General features: G+C 44.5%; 1 pseudogene across 1 annotated transcript in view; it reads right to left on the minus strand.

The window, feature by feature from the left end:
• Positions 1–339: 339 nt before the first annotated feature.
• The window catches only part of LOC149345895 (uncharacterized), a 35,438-nt pseudogene continuing 14,445 nt past the window's right edge, over positions 340–21,332 (minus strand). The window contains exons 10-11 of the transcript XR_016282547.1: positions 19,625–19,936; positions 340–3,918 (exon numbers count right to left, since the gene is read on the minus strand). The product of XR_016282547.1 is annotated as an uncharacterized LOC149345895 (transcript). The remainder of the gene's footprint in view (positions 3,919–19,624; positions 19,937–21,332) is intronic.

A 21,332-nucleotide genomic window follows, 5' to 3' on the forward strand; every position in this document is an offset into this window, starting at 1 on the left:
GTAGCAGTGAAGGGCACTGCGGAATTTTACGCGCGGCATGGCTAGTTTTGTTTCGCCATCGCTGCAGGTGATACAAATATGCGAATTTTTTTATAGAACCAAGGAAGTACCTGAAATGTGGTATCAAACACTAAAATGATGACCAAATGCCATTTGTGTGAGAAAATGAAGGTGTAACGATTCACCGGTCTAGCGCAGAGAAGCATTATACGGTGCGAATATCACTGCGAAACACACTACATTGCAAAATTTTGTGGAATCAAATTAAACCTCTTGCTGCAAATGCACACTGTGGTGTAATACGAACCGAAACGGCAATGCGTGAAGGAGTAAGCAAGACATTTTATTTCATAAGTATGGACATTCATCATTGGATAGGAAGTCAGGTTGAGCTTCCTGATCATTATACAGTTGGGAAGTGATTTTCATTATTGCATACAATGTAACACAGGTACATAAGTATATTCTATGGCTTCCAGTAGCACTTGGGCTGTAGAAGAGCTGTGTGCTTAAAAAAAAATAAAAACATGGTTGATGATGCTTGTGTGATCTGACAAGGGTATTGAAAACAATTACATTCCTTGCCCGCACTTCTTAGAATCCACTCTTCAACAATACTCAACATTTGGAGTTAAAGAACATGCAACAGCCTGCACTGTGCTGTGCAGGGCACGGTAGCAGTGGTATAATCTATAAACCAAGATATGAATATGAAGAGCGAGGACACTTCCTGACGTCTAAAATAGTTTACTGTCAGCCTCTAAAAAAGACATTCCTCGACATGCATTCAAAGCTCATGGTAGTGTCTACTGCAAGAATCATATGAAACACAAAGAAGACACTTTGTTCAATCACAATTTCTCTAACAGTTATTAAGGTGCAGTTTTGGCAAGATAATGCATCCTGATGTCCAGATATTTTTGTACAATTGACCTCACAAGGTGAAATGAGTGGTTTTCAAGGGGAAGGTTATCAATCATGTGTTCGTTAAGAACTCTGAAAAGGTCTTTACCTATAAATGCTGTCAATGCAGCCACTGCAACCTTGTCTCTGCAAGCTCTCATGACATCAAAGGAGAACAAGCTAAGGCTCGACGCAGTTCTTTCTCACATTGCTGACAGATTTTGAGGACATCATTTGAAGGGTAGATTAAGCCACCATGCCATTTCCTTCGAATCTGAGAGTAGGTTTTGTTCTCATGACATGATGCGGTTAGTGCAGATACAAACTCATGACACTTGACACTCGCTTGTAGATTCCTTACTACAAATCCAGCATTTTATGCAAGAACAACCTCTGCAGTTTTAGAAATTCTGCCGGGATCAGAGCAGCAAACATGCTCTTCAAGAATGCTCAGCACTCTTTCAACAGAAGGCTCATTTTCTTTTAGGCTTTTGCCAGTGGTGGACCTGTTTATTACTTCTGTCGAAGATGGCTTCACTGTGAGCTCATGTAGAAAATGACGATGTGCTCAAGTGGAGGACAGTTTCCACTGGCAACATCTTTCACCTCATTTTGGACTACAAGCCACTTGAATCAAACTGCCAGGCAGTTGGATTATCATTGCAGTGTCCAAACAAACGTATCACTGCAAAGAACAGTTCAAGATGGTTCTGGCTCAATTTTGAAGTAGGGAGATGTGCTAGGCAGATGTGAAAATGCAGATACTGCATTATCCTAAATTAAATGGGTGTAGAAGCAAATTACACTCTGCATGCAAATTAAAAGGCCAGTAAAGCCTGTCTTCTTTCTTTGCCTTTTGCAAGCACCTATGTGGTGACAGCAGCCACATTTTCAAGGCACAGGGCCATTTTTCTAGCCAGCTTTGACATTCTTAACTCACAACGCCTGAAACAAACGCATCGTTCAAATATCTTACGAATTACTCTGTGGTTGCAGAATCTCGCAAGCTTTTGCCTCGAGTGCCCTGCATTCTCCAATAGCATCCGCTACAGATGTGCTGAACGCCTGTCCTGCAAGGGATACTTTCATTGACTCATGCAACTGTTCAATATGCACCTACATTATTAGGCCTGCATTGGAAATTTCTCAAACTTTTTTGTCACATTGTGTGTTTCTGAGAAGTTTAAGCATGGGGCAGGCATCCAATAGAACAAATATTGGATGATTTGTAACAGGGTGAGGAAAAGCTGTGTTAGTCTTCAAAGTCAAGCCTGCTACCAAGATTGTGCAGCATAAAAAAATTTGCAGCTGCACCATCACAAGGTAAACGCACTTCATGTGGAGGGGAGGTAGCCTAAGTTGCTCCATTGCCCAGCTCCTAAGCCATCAAAAAGGAACTATCCTAAAGGTAGCTTCCATCTCCCATTGATTGCCACCATCATAGCAACAAAGGCATCTTTAGCAACAGGGAAGCTGTCATCATTCACTTCAGTTCCCACGTACACGGGCCCATGAAACCTCCTACCATCCCATTAGACATGTCGCCTTATTGCAATTTCAGCTACAACTAAGTTGCAGAGCGTAGCATGGCCCAATTTTGAATTTTCTTCTACTTCCTTTCCATGTGCAGCTAATGCTTCTTTAAAAAACCAGGAAATCCATCAACATGCCCAAACCATTTTGATGTATTTGGATGATGCAAAAGTGTGTCAAAAACAGCCCTGACATAGTTATATATGCCCTAGGTGAATAAAAATGCAGTCAGTGCAAAAAAGCTCATCAGTAGGTTTTCTTCGGAGCCCGCAAGGCTTTGGAATGCAGCAATGTTTTCCTCAATGAGAATTCCTTTTTTTTTGAGAGATCATCAACTACATTTGAAAGGTAAGCAACCTTGCGTTAAAGACGGCACTGTGCTTGCTGCAGTGTTTATATTTTCTTTTGAAGCAATAGCTTCACTGTGCCAGGTTTCAAGCCGTCAGCGTGGCTGCGCCTCAGCCGTTGTCATGCCAACCGCCACAGCTGAGAGGGGGCTCGCCTTGCTTGGCACTTCGTGCGGTTAGCGCGGCTGCGGCGGCCATGTCAGAACCGGCGCTTCGCCAGTCACCTGACATTCAATCTCCTCGGGGCGCAATGTTAGCCAGCATAGCACGCTGTTCTTCCAGCTCCAACCTGCCGGTGCGACCTCCAGGGCTGCTCGTGTTGGAACTGGGGGATGAGATCCAAAAGAAGAGAAAGCCCTTCTCTAAAAACAGCGCCGGCGTGTTGAGGTTCGAGTCACGATGATTCTTCACTTCTCGGGGAAACTTACCATTGTGGGGGGGAAGCAAGTACTGACTAGGAGGCAGAACTCGAATGTAGACTGGTCTTCTGCAATCAAGGCTCCTCGCAAGGCCGAGGCGCTGGTGGTGACAGTGACGGGCGAACGGCTGCCTCCACGTGCCGCGAGGCGGAAGGCAACGGCAAAAGAGGAATAAGAGGCCACGCCGCGAGGAAGGCATGTTGGGGTCTCGCTGTCCGTTCTGTCCATTCTGCCAAGCCCGTTGTGCTCTAAGCGGTGCGGGCCGGGTGCTATTATTTTCCATTCCTTTTACTCGTCCACCCCAAGTTTTGTTTCTTCTGCCTTCCTGCCTTCCACGGATCCTGCTTTGTCAGAGCCTGCTTGCTTCGTTTCCTGGTGGTGCCGGACGTTTCTTTTTGGTGCGGCTGCTCCACGTTCGGGGGTTTTGGCCAGGTTTCCGGGTAGCTATATATTCGTTTTCCTATCAACGATCACTGGTCACATGCAAACCGCACATTCACTTCGTGTGCACTTCCAAAGTGGTTCGGCGTGCTGAAAATGCTGCTGTCAGCAACATGGGTCACAATTCGCAGGCAATAACGGACATGAGACCACTGCATTTCATGAAAACCCTCCTCAAGGTGAAGGGTCTTGTCCCCGCACTTCTTGCAGGTCGCAGCAGGCATGATGAACTTACTGAGGAAGATTTATTATGTGGTATCCGGATGATCTACAACCTGCAACATCAACATCAAATTTAGTAATCTGGATCGGCATGTTTACAACATCAATTCAGCTGAGAATTTTGAGAAAAAAACGAATTATCCAGTAAGAATATCTCCTACCATCCAGTAAAGATATCTAAACATTATCCCAATAATAAAACAATAAATACAACTATGAGAACCAACTTATGTGACAGAACAACAGTATAGAAATGAACTGCATCAGAACGCACCAGCAAAGTAAGTCATCATTACCAAAGCACATCCACTACGACCACTTCCATTCCACCCACAAGCTAACTTTATTTGCACACAAGTCAAGACCCCTAGGCTTTATAAACCATCACTCCAAATAGTGCACTTTGAGGTTCAGAACGCATGCAAACACGGTTAAACACTCCGGTCAATGAACTGTAATTAAAATTAAATCCTGAAGTACAAAGATAACTTTTAAGTCCAGGAAAACACCTGAGGAGCCACGTTGGGTCAGTGGTTAAGGGCGCTCGTCTACTGAGCCGGAGTACCTGGGTTCGAACCCGACTGCGCCGGCAGCATTTCGATTGAGACGAAATGCGAAAGGCGCCTGTGTGTTGTACGACGTCACAGATACAAAATAAATCGGTTTTTGAGGAAAGGAAATGACGCAGGATCTGTCTCACATATCTCGGCGGACACCTGAACCACACCGTAAGGAAAGGGAGGAAGGTGGGAGTGAAAGAATAAAGAAAGAAAGAGGTGCTGTAGTAGAGGGCTCCGTAATAATTTAGACCACCGGGGATCTTTAACGTGCATTGACATCGCACAGCAAACGGGCGCCTCTTGCGTTCCCCCTCCATCGAAAGGCAGATACTCGGGCCCGGTAGAAGATTGCGCCTTAACCACTGTGCCACCGTGGTGGGATTACAGATCACAAGGTGGTCGAAATTATTCCAGAGACCTAATCGTACATAAGTACCTTACTTTCATTTAGGAGAGCAGAAAGTTGGGCAAAGCTCTTTATGGCGATACTTTAACACTGTTGTACTGTATCGCCATAAAGAGCAACTAGTACGGGAAGTAGTAGAGGCGTATCATATCTGCACAGAAGTTTACTCATGTGTGAGCAGCACTTCGATGGCCTTGTCTAAGCGCGAGATATATCTGTTGGAAAAGCGTGGGAGCCTGTAGGTGCTTATTTTTTGGCAATGGTTATTTCCCTTCTTATGTTAGTAGTTTTCGATGACAACGTGAGGCTGTGACGCAGCGATTAGAGATTATTTATATGTGGTTTCCCGATTAAAACAGTCAGTTGTAAGTCAGCGCGTGTTCGTGTCTCTCTTTTTCTTGGTCCTTCATTTTAGTTATGCTGTTTCGTTCCTTAAAGATGCAATACCAACTCGCCCACTATGCTATGTTGCTACAAACTATGTTACAGGCTGAGCAGCATTTCAAGTGCTCTCGTGAAGCTAGCCAACCAGCTTAAGCCGTAACCAGCACCTAGTCAATCCCGTAGGCCTAGCCGACTTTTGTAGTTTTGATCTTTTCGTTGCAGTAAGTGGTTGAAAGAAGTGTTGTGCCGATTTGTCCATGCGATTGCAAGTTGTGCCGCGCTACAGTGTGTTGGGTGACCCCCCTTACTTGGGACTCTGTCGTGGAGGAAAATTGAACATATGTATTTATACATTTCTCTCCTTGAGCCGGAACTGCGCCGAGATGTGGCAGTGCGTGGTCTCTTGAACACTGACCGCATGGAGGACTCGGATTTTGAGCGGGACTTCTGCTTTAAGAAGGCCGATTTGGAGTATCTAGCTGATTGCCTCAGATACCAAGCGAGATCGTCAGTGCCCAGCGTGTGACTGTGCTGGGCTGTGAAGCGCTATGTATGACACTGCAGCGGCTGGCGTACACCAAGCCTCTTCGATCAAGAGGTGCTTTTCCCTCAGTGCTTTTTCCTCACTCCTTGGTGATTTCAAGCGTTCTCAATACGGTCCTTGCTCATATTGAGCACTATTTCGACCACCTACTTTAACCTGACCACGCATTTGTGGCTCAGTCTGAACACGCTTGAACGCTTCTATTTGTTAGTTATATGGGGTTTTATGGCGCATAAGCAACTATGGCTATCATGCGCCAAACACAAGGTTAGATGATGTTATGTTAAGTGTATAGAAGTTACATTATATTAAATTTAAAACAGTGGCTTTCTTTAGAAACTTACAAACAAGTGAAAACTCGACGAGTGTTTGCTCGCCTAAAAGCAATGCGGGATGAAATGGAATGTGTTCATTGTAAAATACCATAAAAAATTTTTTTCGAACTTCTTCGAGATGGGAACAAGAGATTAAAATGTGATTCACTGTGAGCTCCTCACCACACATTTCACACACAGGTTTGTCTTTTTTTGTTAATAAGAAGTTATGGGTGATGTGTGTGTGGCCTATGCGTAAACGACATAAAATTACTTCGATAAAACGCTCTTTATGACGGCATGATTTCCATTCTTTCAAAATAGGCTTTACGAGGGGGTACCCAAAAGAAACCGGACAAATTTTTGTTTGAACTTATTTGTTCACATTTTAAGCACAGACCTTCAATCTCCTTCAAAGTATTCCCCACTTGCAATGATACGCTTGTCGAATCTTTCATTCCATTTTTCAAAACATTGTTTAAATTCATCTTTTGTGATGCTTGACAGTGCCTCCGTCGTTTTTTTCTTCACCTCAGCAACATCAACGAAACGCTTTCCATTCACCTACTTTTTAATTCTAGGAAACAAAGAATATAGCACGGGGCAAGGTCGGGAGAGTATGAGGGTTGAGGAATAAGCGACATGCCATTTTCGGTCCAAATTTGTCGTAGAGAGAGGGCTGTGTGACCAGGGGCATTGCCATGATGGAAAAACCAGTCACCCGACCGCCACAAATCTGGCCGCTTCCACCGCACACTGTTGCCCAATCTTTTCAAAACATCCACGTAGAAAGCCTGGCTAACTGTCTGACCCTGCGGAACAAATTCTCAATGGACGACTCCTCTCACGTCGAAAAAAGAAATCAGCATTGTTTTGAGGTTTGGTTTCACCTGACGAGGTTTCTTGAGGCTCGGTGAATTTGAAGTTTTCCACTGGCATTATTGTTGCTTTGATTCAGGATTCGATTCAGGAACCGTCAAGTTGTCCCCATAGCATTGTCCTTGTACGTCTCTCTTAATATTTCAAGAGTTTCCATTCAACTTTTTCCGAGCAAAAATCAGAATTTCACCGGCGCACGCTGTTCACGAAAATGAGCCATTGCAAAAACGACATTCACACAAAACAGTCGTCACTTTAAAACTCTGCCTAAACTAGTCTGATCTCCTTTAACGACGGCACTCGGCCTACTGACTCTGGAATGTTCGTTCTATGCGCTCCTAGTGGCAAAACGCGGTGCCACAGAAGCTTTGCCGACCAAAAAATTTAGTCCGGTTTCTTTTGGGTACCCCCTCGTACAGTATGCAGCTTGTTTCTTTCATTCTCCCAAGAAGCTTGCCATTTGGCTCTTAGTTTGCTATGCACTAACTTCATGTAATCCCTCGGAGGCAAACCCACATGTTTCACCTCCATGGCTCTGGCTTGTGCAGCACACGTGTCGGCTCTCTCATTATCCCTAATGCCAACGTGACTGGGAACCCAGCAGAATTTTATAACATGTTTTTGTGCTGTGACCTTTACTATATTGTGTATGATGCTTCCAATCAGTGGCTCCGTGGCATTTTTGGAGTTTAATGCTGTAAGGACGCTCAGTGAATCTGTATAAATGATGCTCTTTTTGATGTTTTCATTTGTTATTTTCTGTACCGCAACACAAATGGCATAACACTCCGCGGTGAAAACTGTAGCACATGAGGGCAGTCGTACTGCATTTTCATTTTTTCCTTGTATTACTGTGCTTCCTACATGAGCATGAGTTTTTGACCCGTCAGTATAAAATGACACGTAATTTCTGTATTTTTCTTGTAGTGCTAAATATTCTTGTATTATATGGTCGTGTGGCGTACAGGTTTTACGGAGGCGTGTTAGTGTGACGTCACACACTGTGGGGAGAGTGTACCACGGTGGTAGTGCTTCGTGTCTTGGGGCAATATTTTTGATTTCATTTAGTATGTTCAGAGTTTGACATTTTTCTTCGAAGCGCAAGAGCAACGGCTTAATCGCATGGGGCTTGTTGTTGAAGAGCATTCGGGATGGGCATTTCGTGACAATTGGGTAACAGACATGTTTGGGCTGTGAAAGGATTTTGAGGATGTATGTACAAGTTAGTGCAGTTCTTCGATCTTCTAAGGAAGGTTCATTAGTTTCCACATACAGACTTGCTATTGGGGAAGTTCTGTAAGCACCGGAAGACAGCCTTAAACCAAGATTGTGGACAGGATCGAGTCGTTTTATGTAGGACGGTCTTGCTGAGCCATATACTATGGACCCATAGTCTAACTTAGAGCAAACCAGAGAACGATATATATGTAACAGGGAAGCTCTATCAGACCCCCAGCGTTTTCTTGATAGCATTTTCAGCACATTGAGGGCTTGGGAAGCTTTTTTCTTTAAGCTGTTTATATGTGGCAAGAAAGTGAGTTTTTTATCGAAAGTTATCCCTAGAAATTTGTGCTCTTGTTTGAACGGTAATGGGGTTTGGTTTAAATATAGTGTGGGGTCGGCCTGTAGGCCTCGTCTCAAAGAGAACAGAACCGCTACTGTTTTCTGAGGGGAAAATCTCAATCCGTTTCTATCTGCCCAGGTAGCCAGTTTATTTATTGTTATTTGTATTTGCCGCTCACAGGTAGGTATGCTGGAAGACGTGCATGCTATTTGGAGGTCGTCTACGTAAACTGAGTACATGATGGATTTTGGGATTACTTTTCCTATGGAGTTCATTTTGATGACAAATAAGGTCGTGCTGAGGATGCACCCTTGGGGTACACCAGTTTCTTGGTAAAAAGTCTTGGAGAAGGTTGCGCCTAGGCGGACTCTGAACGTGCGATTGGTCAGGAAGTCGCTCAAACAGCTCAGCATCCTGCCGCGGATACCTAGGTCCGCTAGGTCACAGAGGATACCGAACCTCCACGTGGTATCGTAAGCCTTCTCCAGGTCGAAGAAGACCCAGATGCAGTGTTGGTTGTGGATGAACGCTTCCCGAACTATGTTCTCGAAGCGGACAAGGTGATCGGTTGTGGAACATGTCTTTTTAAACCCGCATTGATGTATATCTAAAAGTTGCCGAGACTGAAGTATGAAGGTTAGTCTGATGTTTAGAATGCTTTCGAATGATTTTGCTATGCAGCTAGTGAGTGCTATTGGCCTGTAACTGGTGGGACTAGTTGGTGGTTTGCCAGGTTTTAGGAAGGGTACTATGATGGCTTCTTTCCATGCATGGGGAATTTCTCCACTGATCCATATTTTATTGAAAAATTTTAGGAGAGCCTCTATGGCAGTCTCAGAGAGGTGAGCAAGCATGGCGTAATGTATATTGTCTGGGCCTGGTGCTGTCATTTTACCGGATGTTAGTACTCTGTTTAGTTCCTGCATTGTAATAACCTGATTGTAGTTTTCGTGTATGCATGTTCCAAAGGGAAGTTTTTGTTTTTCTACTATTGTTTTGTGCTTTTGAAATGTTTGTGTATACAGTCGACGACCGATTTTTCGGACTCTCTAGGGGCCGCGAAAACGACCGAAAAATCGGGCAGTCCGGAAAATCAAATTTCACCGAAAAAATCACGAACTTATTACCACTATGCCGGAGAAAGCGGCCAATTGTATTGCACACATTCTAAAGCTCCTCATTACTATATTTCGCCGCGCGAAATACCGTATAAACGCGTATAAGGGCCGCACTTTTTTTTTCCAGATTCGGGGGCCAATTTTCGGGGTGCGGCCCATACACGTGATATGCGAAAAAAAAATTTTTTTAAGTAAAAACACACCAACCAGGGAATGAGCGACATTTATTCTACGTTCAGTCGTCACTCGCGAAGTATTTAGACTCCTGAGCTGGTGCTGCGCTCTGGTGCACGCTCATGCCAAAAGAAGCCGCGCAGCATGTCCGCTGTCAACGCGTAGCCGTTGTTCCGAAATTCCACCACATAGAGGAGCAGCTCTTCTTCCAGTTCAGGAAACTCGCACGGCTTGACTCGGAAAGCGCGCTTTTTGCAGCTTGTGTTTCTCTTCTGGTTGCACCATCATCGGACGCACTTCTCGGCCACGTCGAATTTCCCGCCCTTCGCACGCTTACCGACCGCGTTCGAGAGCTAACTCCCAGCCGTGTAGCTTAAGGTGCTTGCCCATCGCGCTAAAACTGTGAAGCTCGGCGGCAGCACGCGAAAGCCACTATCACGGCGAACGCGCTAACACGCATGCTGACACGCCACGAAAGGCTGGAGCTGGCGATACTGATGTCGATGTGAACAGCGGAAAATCGCGACCGAGAAAAATGTTGGTGATAATGATCACGGCGCCATCCGGTGCGCGCGCGTGGTCTCCGCGAACGGCGCAGCGCCGGAGCAGATCGCGGCTGCGATAAGATCCGGCGGCGCGATAAGATCGGGCGGCGCGCCGCGCGCTTCGATCGCGGAGGCCACGGCGTGCGCGTAGCCTCCGCTATCGTATTCGCGTTCCGTGTTCGGGACTAAAGACTCGGCACAGATGAGTTCCGTGAACTCAGACTACGGTTCAAGTTCGTGCGGTGGAAGACATTCAAGGACAGTACGAATTCTAAAACACGCATGCGCAATGTGCCGACTCGCGCAGAATTTCAGCGTCGCAAGTTAAGAGGCTCCCTTTTAGCTTGAATTTCATTTTGTTTGATCAAGTTTTCGATCTCTCCTGCAGTTTGAATTAATGAGGTTCCACTGTACACATTATATGGCGGCTTGGGTACTGGCGGCGAGTGCGAACGAGGTCCGAAAAATCGAGTGGTCAGTTGCGGTGCGCCATGTCGCGGTGCCGCGAAAAAGTCCGAATAATCAAGCATGTCCGAAAAATCAGGCGTCCGAATTTTCGGTCGTCGACTGTAGTTGGATGAGCTTGAAACTGTGGAAAAATGCTCACCCAATATGTTGGCCTGTTCTTCTAATGTTGTTTGAGTACCGGGTGTTGTTAGCATTGGAAATGTGAATGGAGTAAAATTTCCAGTGAACCTCCGCACCTGCTCCCATATTTTCTTGGATGTTATTGAGCTGTTTATGGAGGATATGTACTGTTGCCATGATGCCCTTTCTGTGTTCCGTCTAATGTATCGTGCTTTGGCTCTAGCCCTTTTGAAGGTGAGCAAGTTTCCTGCAGTGGGATATCTGCGAAGGTTGCCCCAAGCCTTGTTTTGCTGCTTTTTAGCCAATGAGCATTCAGTTGACCACCAAACTTTATGTGTTTTTCGTGCAATTTGAGACGTTTGTGGGATGGCTTCTATTGCTGCAGATATTAAGCATGTGACAAATTTTTCATTTAGTTCTTCTATAGTAAGGGTTTCGGCATATTCTTTTTCTAGTGTGGCCTTCGTTCTGAAAAGTGCCCAATAGGCGAGGTGAATTTTCCATCGCCGTGGCTTCGTAGGGAGGATGGATGTAGCTGATGTTAGCTTTAAAACCGTAGGTAAGTGATCACTTCCCCGAGGGTCGTCTAAAACATCCCAAATAAAATCATTAAAAACCGATGGTGATGCAAACGCTAAATCTAGGCAGGTCATTTTTCCAGAGCTGGGGCAGCAGTACGTTGCTTTTCCTGTGTTCATTAAACATATGCTATTTGAAAGAATAAAATCCTCGATGAGCTGACCCCTGGAATCAGTATGCTCACTTCCCCAGAATGAGGAGTGTGCGTTAAAATCCCCAATTATGACATACGGCTCAGGCAACTGTCCCAGTTCTTCTAGGTCATGCATGGTAATTGTGTTGTGTGGTGGTATGTACGCAGAACATATTGTTATTGTTTTATGGCTAATGATGTTTACTGCGACCGCTTCTAAGTTCGTCTTTAATGATACCTCTCTTGCAGGGACATCGCTTTGCGTAATGATAGCGACGCCTCCTGAGAGTTGGCTAGCTTGTACTCGGTCTTTCCGGAAAATATTATATTTTTTTAAGATGTTTGTGTGCTGTGGCCCAAGGTTTGTTTCTTGCAGGCACACAGCTGTAGGTGCCATTGTTTTGAGCATATCGGTTATGTCTGTGTAGTTTCTGTGTAGACCTCTACAGTTCCATTGTATTAGATACGCCATTGTGATAAGTTGGGGATTGGGGAAAGTCACTTATTCTCAGGAGCAGTGATTCGTGGTTTCCCTTTTTTCTCTAGGGAGTCTCGCCGCCGCTGCAGCGGTGGCGAACTAGGAGTTGTATCCATCGCCACTTTCGTGGCGCCGGATTTCCGCGGAGAATCCGCGGATGCGTGTGTTTTAGATGTCCGCGGACTTTCGCTGACATCCATCTCCTCCACGGTAGACGTGGAGGATGCTTCTTGGTTGCGATGGCCCGTGGCCTTCGCATTGGTCTTTTTTGCTGGCACCGCTGAACCAGGCCCTGCTCCAGCGGCAGAGTCTCTTGGGCCAGCAGTTGCCTTCTTAGAGGGGTGGGGCGACAGGTCCAGTTCAGCAGAGCTGTTCTGGGTGTCTGTCGCCGAGGATGCCGCTATGTTCTTTGTAAAATGTAGCAAAAAATTTTTTCCTTAATGATTCAAGTTTTGTGCATGATAGTAGTATGTGGTTTACAGTAAGTTCATGTCCGCATTGCTCGCAAACAGGTTTGTCTTTGTTTGTTAGCAGGAAGTTGTGGGTGAGATTTCCATTCGTCTAGAATGGGTTTTACTAAATGTAGCTTATTATTTCTTTCGATATTCCATTGCGACTGCCATTTACTTCTTAATTTGCACTGCACCAACTTCATACCATCTTTGTAGGGAATGTGTAACACTTTCTTTATTTCTTTGTTTCGAGCTTTTCCAGCACATTCATCTGCTTTCTCATTGCCAATGATTCCAATGTGACTGGGAACCCAGCAAAATTTTATGTCTTGTCCCTGTATTGTGGCGCTTGTTATGTTGTGTATGATGTCACCAATTAGTGGTGTCACTGCATTTCTACGGTGAAGTGAGGTTAGTATGCTCAGAGAATCAGTGTAAATGATACTGTTCTGAATGTTCTCATTTATTATTTTTTCTACAGCCACCAAGACTGCGTAACACTCAGCGGTGAAAATGGATGCACACTCAGGTAGCCGTACTATTTTTTCCCAATTATTCTGAACTACAGCACTTCCCACGTAGTGCGCCGATTTTCATCCATCGGTATAAAATGCTTCGTATACTTCTTTGAGTGCTAAATATTCTTGTAATATCTGTTCATGTGGTGTATGTTTTTTCCGAAATTGTGTTAATGTGAAGTCGCACACAGATGGTAGGCAGTACCAAGGCGGGAGTGGATCAGGTTTGCGGGCAATATTAGGCAACATGTTCATTATGTCTAGTTCTTGGCATTTCTCATCAAAGCGGAGAAGAAGTGGTCTGATTGCTAGAGGTTTGTTGGTAAATAGTGTTCGAGATGGACACTTTGTAACGAGTGGGTAACATATGTCTTTAGGCTGGGAACGGATCTTTAAAATGTATGAACATGTGAGCATTGTTCGTCTGTCTGCAAGTGGTGGTTCATTGGCTTCCACGTAAAGGCTTTTTATGGGTGATGTCCTGTAAGCACCAGTTGAAAGACGCAAACCCAAATTGTGCACAGGATCCAGTCGCTTCAAGTACGACGGCCTTGCTGATCCATACACTATGCAGCCATAATCTAAAACGGAACGTACTACAGAGCGATAAATCTGTACAAGGCATACCCGATCAGAACCCCAGTGTTTGCGTGAAAGGACTTTCAGTATGTTGAGTGACAGCGACGCTTTCTTTTTCAGTGCATTTATGTGAGGCAGGAAAGTAAGCTTTTTATCGAAGGTGATGCCTAGAAATTTGTGTTCCTTTTTTAAAGGTAGTTCGGTTTGGTTTAGGTGTAATGTGGGATCTGTGTGCAAGCCTCGTTTGAGTGAAAAAAGTAAGGCCACTGTTTTCTGTGGGGAGAGGTGGAAACCATTCTTGTCTGCCCATGTTGCCAGTTTGTTGATTGTAAGCTGTACTTGTCGTTCGCATGTGGATATATTGGATGATGTGCACGCTATCTGAAGATCATCAACATACATAGAATACATATGGACCTTGGGATTATTTTTCTAATAGAATTCATTTTTACACAACGAAGAGAGTTGGGCTTAAAATGCACCCTTGAGGAACTCCATTTTCCTGAATAAGTCCCTCGAAAGGGTCGAGCCTAGGCGGACATTAAATGAGCGGTTAGACAAAAAGTCTTTAATGGCCAAGTCCTGGAGGATCCCAAACCTCCAGGTTGTATCATATGCTTTTTCTAAATCAAAAAAGACGCTAAGACAGTGTTGTTTGTGTATAAAAGCTTCCCTGACTGTATTTTCGAGACGGACGAGGTGATCTGTAGTGGAGCATCCTTTTTTAAATCCACACTGATGGATATAAAGCAGTTCACAGGATTGAAGAACAAAGTCTTATATTTAGGACACTTTCGAAGGATTTGGCGAGGCAACTGGTTAAGGCTATGGGTCTATAACTGCTAGGAGAGGTTGGGGGTTTACTAGGTTTAAGAAACGGTACAATAATAGCTTTCTTCCAGGCTTCAGGTATTTTCCCTGACATCCAAACTGTGTTGAAGAATCTCAAAAGTGCTTCTATGGCAGGCTCAGAAAGATGTGCAGTTTTTTTCCGGCAGACAGTACTCTGTTGATTTCTTGGCGGGTAATTAGACTATTGTATTTTTCATTTGCACATTTTAAACAGGACTGCGTGTAGTGGGATGAACTTGAAACTGCAGTGAAATGTTCCCCCAATATGTGTGCCTGTTCCTCTATGCTTGTTTGTGTGCCGGGTGTTGTTAAAAAACGAAATGTGAATGGTGAAAAGTTGCCGTTTATTTTCCGAACCTGCTCCCACATTTTTTTAGATGGGATCTGACTGTTGATAGTTGAAACATAATTCTGCCATGAAGCTTTTTCGGCACTGCGACGGACATACCGAGCTTTAGCTTCTGCCTTTTTAAAATTTAGGAAATTTTCATGCGTCGGATACCTACGGAATTTACCCAAAGCTCTGTTTTGTTGTTTTTTCACTTCTTTACAGTCTTTTGTCCACCATACTTTATGGTTTTGTCGCGCCACTCCTGACGACTGAGGAATAGCTGTGAGTGCGGGCAGCCTTTGCTCTAAAAAGTGACTTGTCGGCGAGGTGAAGCTTCCAGCGCCGTGGCCTTGTGGGGATTATTTCCGGTGTGGATGTTAAAGTGATTAGTACAGGGAGGTGATCGCTGCCATATATGGATTGTCAATGACGTCCCAGTTAAAATCGTTAAAAACAGAAGGTGAACTAAACGATAAATCTAAAAAGGTCATTTTCCCTGAGGTAGGGGAGCAGTATGTGGCTTTTCCTGTATTTAAAAGACATACATTGTTGGTGAGGATAAAATCTTCGATTATTTGACCCCTAGAGTCACAGTGCTCGCTTCCCCAAAAAGGGGAGTGAGCGTTAAAGTCCCCAACTACTAGATACTGTTTTTTTTATTTTTTTATTTATTATTACCCTCAGGGTATAAACATTACAGAGGGGAGTGGGTTTTAATCAATAAACAAACAAAAGATATGCACAGCAACAAAACATACAAGTAATACTGTAAGTGACAGTTAAGTTTGGTTAAAAATGATCTAAACAAAGTCCCATAACACTTAATATAACACAATGAAATTCGCGATACCGTTTGAGTGTACACAGTGGTGAAATTAAATAATATATGAACACACAGGAAAGAGGTAGGTTTTATACAATGTTAAGAAGAACTCGCATGTCTATATTGCGCACGGCAGACTGAAATAACCAAAATTTTTCAATTGTTGCAACGGAAGAGGGAAGGCGGTTCCAGTCTTTAGATGTGCGGGGTATGAATGAATCGGAGAAACATTTAGTGTTGCATGAATTTATGCCAACCTTGTGAGCGTGGTCAATGCGTGATGATACATATGAAGGCGGAATGAGCAATTTATCGTGTAAGTCATCATGGTAAAATATCTTATGAAAGAGGCATAACCGTGCATGCTTTCGACGAAATGTGAGGGGTAGCAGATTAAGATTAGATTTCATTGAGGATACACTAGCGGTGCGGTGATAATTAGAGAAGATGAAACGAGCTGCATTATTTTGAATCATTTCTAGCTGGTTAATGAGATCAGTAGTGCCCGGGTCCCAAACTGAAGATGCGTATTCAAGTTGCGAACGAACTAACGTTTTGTAAAATAGAAGCTTGGTAGTAGAAGGGGCCGAGCGAAAGTTCCGTTTTAAGTAGCCTAGCATGCGGTTAGCTTTGTTGACAATGAATTCGACATGACTGTTCCAGCTAAGGTTAGAAGCGATATGAATGCCAAGGTACTTGTATGACGCTACAGATTCGAGAGCTACATTGTTAAGGTGATACGTAGGTGAGTTGCTAGATGACCTGGATACGCGCAGAAATTTGCACTTGTTAACGTTTAGCGTCATTTGCCATGCTTTGCACCAAGAGGAGATGTTGTTAATGTCAGTTTGAATTGCGCGTACGTCATCATCGTTTATTATTTCACGGAAAAGGATGCAGTCATCTGCAAATAAGTGAATTGATGATGTAACAGAATCAGGCAGGTCATTAATGAATATTAAGAAGAGTAAGGGCCCAAGCATGGTACCTTGAGGAACGCCAGAAAGAACGGGGTGTAAATGTGAGTTAGTTCCATTAGTTGCTACAAACTGCTGACGCTCTGTTAAAAAGCACTCTAGCCATTTTAGTACGTCAGTATCGAGCCCTATCATGCGCAGTTTTAGTAGCAAAAGCCTTGGCGAAATCTAAAAATATGCAATCTGCAGTGGAACGATGATCAAGAATTGCATGCAATTTATGAGTAAAGAGAACAAGTTGCGTTTCACATGAATATGACTTACGAAAACCGTGTTGTGCATGATGAAAAAACGAGTTTGACTCTAAGAAATTTGCTATATGTGAAAAAAGAACATGTTCTAGGATCTTACAGGGGATGCTGGTGATTGAAATAGGCCGGTAGTTGTAAGGTGAGTGCTTGTTTCCAGATTTATGTACTGGAATCACCTTCCCTATCTTCCAGTCGGCCGGCATCGCGCTATTTTCTAGAGACTGCTGAAATAATTTAGAAAGAATAATGGAGGAATATATCTTAGTGCTTTTCAGAAATTTTGAGTTAATGCAGTCGATGCCGGCGGCTGAAAAAGGTTTCAGGCCGTCAATGATTTTGGCGATTCCATCTGGGTTGATGATAACAGGATACATTGGCAGATAATTATGGGCGCAACAATAAGGTAAGTCGTTTGGCAGGGATTTCGTGAAGTAGCTGGAGAAGACATCATTTAATACAGTGGAGCATTCATCGTCAGGAACAGGTTCGTCATTAGCGCTTGTTAAAATAATTTTAGACCGGTCTGTAGGATTGATAACTTTCCAGAACTTTTTAGGATTATCTATCAATATATCGGGTAAAGTCTTTGCAAGAAACATTTTTTTAGCATTTTTAACTGCTGAAATATAAGCGTCGTTTGCAGTACGATATAAAGACCAACGAAATTGACTATATGAGGTGTTAGCAAGCCGGTATAAGCGCTTCTTCCGGTTAGATAAGCGCCTAATGTATGAGTTATACCAAGGCTTTGGATTATACGAGATATTTCGGATGGGAATAAATCAATTGATAAGCTCGGTAACCTTATTCTTGAAGAGTGTCCAGTTCGTTTCTACAGAGCGTTGCTCGAAGGCTTCTAGGAACTTTGTTAAAAATAGGCTTAACTCACTGTTGATTTGGGTAAAATCTGCACGGTGATAATTGCGCAGTGTTTTAGTTGTCTTTACTCTCTTTTGTTTGGGTATGTTAATAGTAAAATTCAATGCAAGATGGTCACTCAGCCCTGGCAGGTATATTATTTCTGAACATAATTCAGGGCTCGAGCACAGGACTAAATCTAATATATTAGCAGTGGTGTCTGTTATTCGGGTAGGTTGTGTAACTATTTGCGTGAGGTTAAAGCACGAACAAAAATCTGTGAATTCCTTGGAAGTAGAGGAAGTTGAATTAATAGAAGCAGTACTCACTGACCAATCAATGCCAGGAAGATTAAAATCGCCCAGTAAAAATATAGGTGTTGTCGGAAATCGTGTAGTTACGATGTTGATACTGTCATGAAGCTCAGAGACAAACGTCGACGATGCGTTTGGTGCGCGATAACAAGCCCCTATAATGAATTGACGGTGCGTTAGTTTCAGATATACCCATATTATCTCTAATCCGGTCGTGACATTAAGGGCGAAAGATTCGAAATTTTTGTTAATGGCTATAAGGACGCCACCGCCTTGCCTTGCATTCCTATCACAACGATAAAATTGAAATTTGTTAGGTGAGTCAAGGATTTCGCTGTCACGAATGTGCCCATGAAGCCATGTTTCGGTTAGTACTAAGATATCAGCAGAGCATGAATCAACAAGAGATGAAAGTTCAGTTCTTTTCCTGATTGCGCTTCTTATGTTGGTATACAAGACGGACACGTGTGTTGGGGGAAGGTGGCAACCACTGCCCCTCTGAAACCGCTAATCACATGATAACGGATTTTGTTCCTCGGAAGAGGCAGGCGGGGGTGCAAGACTAGGAAGCGGGTTACGGGTGACAGAACGTTTTGGGCTAGTGTAGGGTAACTCAGATATAACATCTGTAATAGGATTGTACGTAAAGCACTTGTTATCGATGACTAGCTTATTGTACTTAAGCTTGAAAAAGGGCAAATTTGGTAGGGATTTAGCATATTCGATCAGCCTCTTTCTAGTTTCACGAGTCGCTGGTGAAAAATCCTCAGTTATGCTGATTTCGTTTCCTTTTAGTTTAGCTTTTAACTGCAGAACTTTTTCCTTTGACTTGTGGCTGGCGAATTTTACTATAACAGGGCGGTTACGGGAGGGGTGGTGTTGTCCTATTCTATGCGCGCGCTGAATGTCAGCTGAAGTTATCTGGTTACTGAGCAAGTTTAGCACCTTCTCTTCGGTCTGTGCCCATGTTTCGGTTTCATCAGGAATTCCATGAAATAGCAAGTTGTCTCGCCGGCTTCTGTCCTCGAGTTCGTTCATACGCGATTGCAAAAGCTCGTTTTGTTTCCTAAGATCGTTGATAGTGTGTTCCATATTTTCTTTAAGACTGTCTATGGCTTCCACCTTGCGCTCAACGTCCGCAAGCCTGCTGCCCAAGTTCCCGAGAACCGATTCGATTTTTTGCTGACCTTGACGGACTTCTTCAAGACTTTTTTTCATTTCAAGATTACTGGCTGTTATTGAAGCAGACTGGTCCTGTAGCACTTGGAGGATGCGCAGTATTTCGTCGTTTTGTGAGGTTACTTCTGAAGTATTAGCCGTAGACGGTTTGACTTTATCGGGGGGGCTATCTTTCGAATCTTGACGGATAACATGGCGTGTCGAGGGGCCGGGGTTTTCTTCGACATCTCCCGACATCAATAACAGAAGGCAATTGTTTAGACACTCGGATAATATATGAGAGAAAACCCGTGGGCACGGAACAGCAACAGGCAACGATTTGCGTTCTTTTTTAAGTATAAAGAAATACAGTTACGCACCTGGAGCAGTAGAACAGGGTGTTTGTCAGACATGGCTGGCGCCGTGCTGTCCGCGTGCCCACTGAAGGGTGCTGGGCGTTGCTGTAGGTTTATATCCGGCGGTTCCCAGTGTGTAGATGATGATGCGGCTTGCCACGTGAAGAAACGGCTATCGGGGATGGCCAGGAGCGCTTCTGCGTCGCCTGGCGGCAGAGGGATGTCAGCCTGTAGTTGAACGGGGTTGGCCGCAGGATAGCGGCTTTCGATGAAGCAGTTGGGATTGGGTCGACTGCCGAGCTGGAAGCCACCGTGCACCAAGACAGAAAGCAGGACCTGGAGCAGTAGAACAGGGTGTTTGTCAGACATGGCTGGCGCCGTGCTGTCCGCGTGCCCACTGGAAGTTCTGGAAGTTCATTGACAAGTTCTTGTAAATCGTGGACTGTTAATGTAGAATGTGGAGGAATATATACAGAACAGAGAGAAATTGTTTTATGGCTGACGACACTGACCGCAACGGCTTCAAGTTTTGTTTTGAGTTTTATTTCTCGAGCAGGAACGCCGCTTTGTACGATAATCGCGACGCCTCCCGATAGTCGGCTCGCCTGTTCCCGATCGCGGCGGAAAACAGTGTAATTCTTAAGAAAGTTATTTTTTTGGGGACCTAAATTTGTTTCTTGTAGACATAAGGCGACAGGAGCGTGTGCTCCTAGTATGTCTTTTATGTCACTGTAATTGTTTAAAAGTCCTCTACAATTCCATTGTATTATGAAAGCCATCTTATTTTTGTGTTTGTATCGAGTGAAAAACTAGATAAAGTGGTTTATGGTCCCGTGACTCGGGGCCTGTCTTTTTTTGACCGATCCAGGGAGCTCCGCCGACCGTCCGAAGTGGACGGCGCGGGGCTGCCCGGGGCCGTGTCCATCGCCTCTGCGGAGGCGCTGGGCGAATGTGTAGAAGGCACGTTCACTTTCGAGTTTGACCTCGACCTGCGGGACGAGGTCTTGAGGCCCGCTGACCCGGGGGTCTGCGCAGCCTGACTTGGACTTGGCGGAGTAGCGTTAGCTGCTCCACCTTTGGGCGCGATGGCCCTGCCACAGGCTCACTGCGTGTGACCTGGACGGGTGCCGAAGCCTGGTGTGGTGCGCCGCGCCCACGCACCACATCGGCGAAGTTTGATTTTGCAGTGAAGGAGAATGAGTTGGTGAGCGCAAAACGCCTTTTCGCTTCTTGAAATGAAATGTTTTCCTTTGTCTTTATGGTGATTATTTCCTTTTCTTTTTTCCAGGACGGACACGCCCTGGAGTATGCTGCATGGTCTCCTTCACAGTTTGCGCAGTGCGGGGCTGCGTCACATTGATCAGAATGATCCTTCGAGGCGCACTTCGCGCACGTTTTCCGACCGCGGCAACTTTGTGAGCCGTGGCCGAACCTTTGGCAGTTGAAACATCGGCGAGGGTTGGGAATGTATGGTCTCACGTTAACTTTCAGATATCCTACCTCGACTGTGTCGGGCAGTGTGCTAGTGTTGAACGTCAGGATCATGTGTTTTGTGTCTATTTCCTTATTATCCTTCGGGATCTTGATTCTGTGAACGTCTATCACGTCTTGGTCAGTCAGACCTTCGAGCATCTCTTTTTCTGTGATGTGGACAAAATCATTTTCGGATATCACGCCCCGGACGGTGTTTAAAGATCGGTGTGAAGTCACGGAGACAGGAATATCTCCAACG

The sequence above is a fragment of the Amblyomma mixtum genome, chromosome 4 (assembly GCF_055824585.1).
Source record: "Amblyomma mixtum isolate Tamu chromosome 4, ASM5582458v1, whole genome shotgun sequence".
In the NCBI taxonomy this organism is placed as follows: domain Eukaryota; kingdom Metazoa; phylum Arthropoda; class Arachnida; order Ixodida; family Ixodidae; genus Amblyomma; species Amblyomma mixtum.